The 5,978-nt window shown below is 39.2% G+C and overlaps 1 non-coding gene across 1 annotated transcript; it reads right to left on the reverse strand.

Moving 5' to 3' along the window:
• Positions 1-239: 239 nt before the first annotated feature.
• On the reverse strand, positions 240-346 carry LOC143665862 (U6 spliceosomal RNA). The gene has a single exon (XR_013167257.1). It is a non-coding gene; the product is annotated as a U6 spliceosomal RNA (small nuclear RNA).
• Between the last annotated feature and the right edge of the window lie 5,632 nt (positions 347-5,978).

Below are 5,978 nucleotides of genomic sequence, written 5' to 3' on the forward strand. Positions count from 1 at the left end.
TCTCCCAACAAACATGTAGTGTGACCAACCACGTTTCCTGGGATGTGGGACTTTCACTGCTAAAACCAGGAAATTCCTGAGAAAATTGATACAAGCTGGTCTTTCTAACCAGAGTCCCATAAACTGTTTAAGCCCAGAGAGCCACACCTGAGTATTGTTGACTTTGAAAAATGACTCAAAGAGCTAAAATAGTCACATATTGATAGTCAATGTTTTCTGTGCCTTCTGTTTTCTTTTTTAAAAATATGGAACACTACGCGAATTTGCATGTCATCCTTGCGCAGGGGCCATGCTAATCTTCTCTGTATCTTTCCAATTTTAGTATATGTGCTGCCAAAGCAAGCACAGTCCTCTGTTTTCTTATTAAAATCTCTCTTGGAGCATTCCAAGCTGTTTCTATTGGGATTTTTTGCCACTTCTCTATGAGCAGTCAAGGGAAGCAAGACTGAAGGGGCTGAGTGGGATTCATCATCAGGAATCTCTCAGGAGGCAAGGAGAGGTAAAACGTAGTAGAGAGGGGCCCTTCTTGCTGGAGGGTTTTCCTAAGGAAATCATGTCCATTGGAAGAATTTCTTTTTAAAAATAACGATTTGATTCATTTACAAGGTCCACAACCCAAAGTTTTGTTCGTCTTTAGCCTCACTTTCAGTTTTCAAGATCTGTTATCGTGACATCATGAACTGAATAGTTTAAACTCTTTCAAGTTTGTCAGTTTCTGATATTTATTTAAAATTGTAAGGTTTTCTACCAAAAAACCTGATTTTTATTTTCTCTCTCTCAATCTCCTCAGAAATCATTCTAAGGAATCATTCTATGATGTTGGTTCCCGATGTGAACACCAGAGCCATCTTCAACACAGAGATAATCTTTAAGAATTTCATTATAGGCCTCATGCATTGTGATTATGTGTAAAAACTATACCTCGTTTCCTCAGGGGTGCACAAATAGATGCATTGTGTGTGGTTATGTTATACACTGCCCTATTTATTTTGCATGAAATATGACTATCAGAAAATTCAAGAAAAAAACATTTAGAGTGCGATAATTTTTAAATGGCTAGCAACATTATCAGAAACTTTTCAGAATATGAAAGTTTAAAGTCGTCTTTTAAAAATGCATGTTTTCTATAGTTTGAATATTGGATGAGAAAAAAGTATTTAATACTTGAATCTGCCCCAGGTACAGACAAATTTCTTGAATATTATGATAGCTAAATTCATACTCTACTGATTTTAGGCTAATGAGAGGCATTTTCTTTGTTTTCCTGAATTAGCATGTAAACGCATAGAAATATTAGCATCTTAATATTTTCATCTTTGTTGAATGATTCAGCTTGTTCTTTAGGATGTGTTGCAGGAAAGTATGCTTGAAAATTAACCTATATTATTTTCTCTTTTTATTTCTCCAGTCCCTTTCCCCCCATGCAAGCTGTATGTTTGCTTGGCTGGATGAAATATGTGGTAGAGAGAGAACTCTCTTGGGTATATAGACAGATTGACTCATAGGCCAGCTAGAAATAAGATTCCTGCACCCAAAATATGACAGAAGCAGCAGGGCCTCTGGCCCAAAAGAAGCTGTGCTAACCAGCACAATGGACCACTCTGCTGTAAACCAGTGGGCAAACAATTAATATCCAAGGGGATTGATTACCTTGGTCCTGGGTGCCCACAGCCATGGCCAACCCATGGGAGGTGGCTGGCAGTTGACATGCATCTAGTGTTGGGGGGTAAACCCCTCTAAAGATTACATTTAAATTTTCCGCAGTCAAGCAAAATGGGGACTCGGAGCAAACAATTAAGTTTCCATATAAAATTTTTGGAATTTTATTTTTTACACAGTTTAGCTTATAGCCTGAAAGTCATAACTTATTAATGATAGAAGCACTTCTACTCCGTAGCTGGTTCCTGAAATGCTGGACAGCTTATATATTGACATCTGTTTCAATAATTTACTATTTCCTTGTATGTGTGCTTCCTTTGTGACATCTTGTTTCATGTTCTTTCTACTATTTGAGATGCTTGCCATTGTTTTCCAAATTTGATCATTTGCTTTTCCTTCTGGAACATGAATTTTTGCTCTAAGAATTAGAAGTAGGATCTGTAAACTGACTAGCACAGGACCCAGCCTTTGACACTTCAGTCAATGCAAAGAGAGTTCCATTCTTTCATCAAAAGGTCCAACACATTCACTATTCCATCAGTAAAGAAGGGAAAGTACTGATTTTAGGACTTATTTTTCATAGTTTGAGGAGACAGAAGATGACTCAGTTAAAAATTTGAGAACTAAAATTGAAACGGCTTGTGGTAGTTAGATTCAGTTGTCAACTTGGCCAGGTGAGCATACCTAGTCTTGTTGTTGCGGACATAAGCCAATGGTATGTGAACCTCATCTGCTGCTAATTACATCTGCAGTCAGCTAGGAGGCGTGTCTGCTGCAATGAGTGATGTTTGACTTAATTGGCTGGTGCTTAAATGAAAGAGCGCAATGTAGCACAGCCTAGCAGCTCGGCATTCCTCATCTCAGCACTCACAACTCAGCCCAGGCCTGTGGAGATGCAGAAAGAAGTCACCCCAGGGAAAGTTGTTGGAACCCAGGGGCCTGGAGAGAAGACCACCAGAGACCATCCTGTGCCTTCCATGTAAGAAAGAACCTCAGTGGAAAGTTAGCTGCCTCTCCTCTGAAGAACTAATGAAATAAATCCCCTTTTATTAAAAGCCAATCCGTCTCTGGTGTATTGCATTCCAGCAGCTAGCAAACTAGAACACAGCTTAAACAGTAAAGTCTTTTAAAATGCCATGCCACAAGAATAGATGGTGTATTAGTTTTCTAATTGCTGCTGTTACAAATTACCACAAACATAATTCCATGTGTCGGAAGTCTGAGCACAGAGCTCAAATGGGTCTTCTACTCAGGGTCTCCCAAGGCTGAAACCAAGCTGGACTGGGCTCTTCCCTGGAGGGTCTCAGGAGAATTCCTGAATTCCAAGCTCATTCAGACTGTTGGCAGAATTCAGTTCCTTGAGGTTGTAGGACTGAGATTCCCATTTCCTTGACATGCAGCCCCTTTATCTTCAAACCGACACTGGTGCATTGAATCCTTCTTATGTTCTGAATCTCTTATTTGACCTTTTACTACCAGCTGGAGAAATGCTTCTTCTTTTAAGAGTTCATATGATTGCATTAGGCCAACTCAGGTATCTAGGATAATCTCCCTTATTTAAGAACAGCTGATTAGTAAGAATTGCGGTTTGTAGACAAAGTCATGATGAAATGAAGCAGGGGTTTGTAAGTGTGGAAGTCACTGTTTCTACCATTTTCCTTAGTAGGTGGATGTTGCCAGCACGTGTAGAAGCAGAGGAAGTGGGTGAAAGGGAGGGTGATCTGGATCTTGGGGTCATGTATGTATGCGAGGAGGGAAAATTGAAATTCTGTCACGTTAGAGAAGGTAAATGGCAAAGCAGGTCCAGAAAGTCCCAGAAACAGCAACAGGGCCACACAAAGCCATTGACTAGCTAACCTCTTTAGAATCAAAGTTATTCAGATATTGTATTAGTCAGGGTTCTCTAAAGAAACAGAACCAACAGGAGAGATCTGTAAATGTGAGATTTATAAAATATTTCATGTAACCATGAGGATGTAAGAGCCCAAATCTGTAGGGCAGGCCACAAGGCTGGCAATTCCTATGAAGGATTTTGACAACAGTCTCGCTGGCTGAAGAAGTGCAAATTCTCTCTTCTCCTGTAAAAGTCTTCAATTGATTGGATCAAATTCAACCGATTGGATTCTCTCATTTGTGGGAGACACACTTAGTTGATCATAGAAGTAATCAGCCACAGATGCAATCAACTGACTGATGATTTAATAAACCAGCTGTGCTGGTTTGACAATATTATGTACCCCCAGAAAAGCCATGTTTTAATCCTGTTTCAATCTTGTGAGAACGGCGGTTTCTTTTAATCCTAATTCAATACTGTAGGTTGAAAACTTTTGATTAGATTATCCCATGAGATGTGACACCAGGTTGTGGGTGTGGCCTGTGATTACAAGGAGACCTAACTCCACCCATTCCAGGTGGGTCTTGATTAGTTTACTAGAATCCTTTGAAAGAGGAAACATTTTGGAGAGAGTGAGAAACAACAGAAGTGGCAGAAATGACAGAGCTGATAGAAGCTTAATGACACAGATGCTGACACATAGAGAACAGAGACATGGGTGTTTGGAGATGCTTGGAGCCCAGCAGACGTTGCCATGAGATGCTGAGCAAGCCAGAACCTGGAGAGAGCCAAGGGAAGCCAAGAGATGAGAGCCAGCCCTGGAGAAGCAAAGTGACAAGACCTCACAGGAACAGAGGTTGGAGGCAATGGAGCCCAAGAGCAAGGGACCAGTAGATGCCAGTCACGGGACTACTCAACTGACAGAAGTGTTCCTTATCCATAGGTCTTTCTTGAGTGGAGGCAACCTCTTGTTGGTGCCTTAATTTTGACATTTTCAAATTTCAAATTAGAACTGTAAACTTGTAAGTAAATTCCCCCTTTTAAAAGCCATTCCAGTTGCTTGCAAGCTGACACACCAGCCTTCTGGTTTATTAACCAGCCATGAAATATCCTCGCAGTGCTTACCTGACCAGACAACTGGGCACTGCCACCTGGCCAAACTGACACCTGAACCTAGCCATCCAGATGTATATATTCTAAAAAGAAACCATTTTCATACAAGATTTATCTTCACTACCTTGACTCAACCCTGTAATCTCCTAATGATATTCAAATACTTCTCAAGATCCTTGTTTAGTGCATTGTGTACATACATAAGTTAGATACATACATATATGTTTTGGGGAAGGAAAGAAAACTGCTATTTTTAGGAACAAAAAGTCTAATTAAAGACCAGGTAAACTTATCTTGATAAATCTAAGAGAGGAAAATATTCTGAATCGAAAGTCCTCGGGAGTATGTTTATTTTCTCCAACAATCCCAGGACTTCTGCCAAAAAACATTTACAACAACCATAGAAAATGCCCATTTTATTCTGCTGCTCCTTCCAGCAGATACTGATTTGAATTTTGAATGAGAAACAAGTTTATATTCAAGATCCAAATTTAAAAATCTCCAGGTCACTGTGGAAGAAACAGATGAATGGATTTTACTTTTCATTGCCTTGGATCAGCTAAAACAATTGTGCCCTCTAGCCTATGAAATCTGTACTGCAAAGGCATTTTAACTGCTTCAGCTTTATCCTCTACAACTTTGGTTCCTGAAGTCAAAAGTCAGCAAAAATTTGGTACAGACTCACAAAGACCCTGCAGATGTAAAAAAAGGAATTAACCTCATTTGGATGCTTAAATGTTACTATTGTTAGGTTCATTTGTACTCTTAGCGCTGCCAGAAAGACGGAACTTTAAATTGTTTTTATGTTATATGTTTGTTGTCATATTTTTAAAACTTTACATATTATTGGGAAAACAGTCTCTAAAATATTGCTATGTAGGAAATTATCCATCATTACCTAATAAGGGCACACAACTACTCATAATAATAAATTATGGACAGTAACTGCCTGAACTTCACTGTCTAGCATTTAGGATGCTGATTTTTAAAAAGCTCTGTTTTAGTCAGTTAAAGAGACCTTGGCATCTTAAAAAAAAGTAATCTTGATATGATCTAATTCTGTTTCTTCTTTGAGGCAATCAAGCTGGGAATTCTGGGAGCACATTCTGTAATTGTTCCTTTTACCCCTTTAGTGTCCTTTCTACATGCAAGGGCACACCTCACCTGAAAAGAAATCAACAGTAGTTCCCAGGAATGAGTGTTTCAATGCCTTCATCTTGGGCCCTCTTAAAGAGATTTCATTTTTTCCCTTTGATTTTGAACAGCACATATATTTGAACATACTAACAGCAGTTCTGGCCTTAGCTTCTTCATGGATTTGGAACTCAGATTAGTTGTTAGGCTATTTAAAATATCTCCCTAGCTGGATTGG

This window comes from Tamandua tetradactyla, chromosome 21 (genome assembly GCF_023851605.1).
Source record: "Tamandua tetradactyla isolate mTamTet1 chromosome 21, mTamTet1.pri, whole genome shotgun sequence".
NCBI classification, from domain to species: domain Eukaryota; kingdom Metazoa; phylum Chordata; class Mammalia; order Pilosa; family Myrmecophagidae; genus Tamandua; species Tamandua tetradactyla.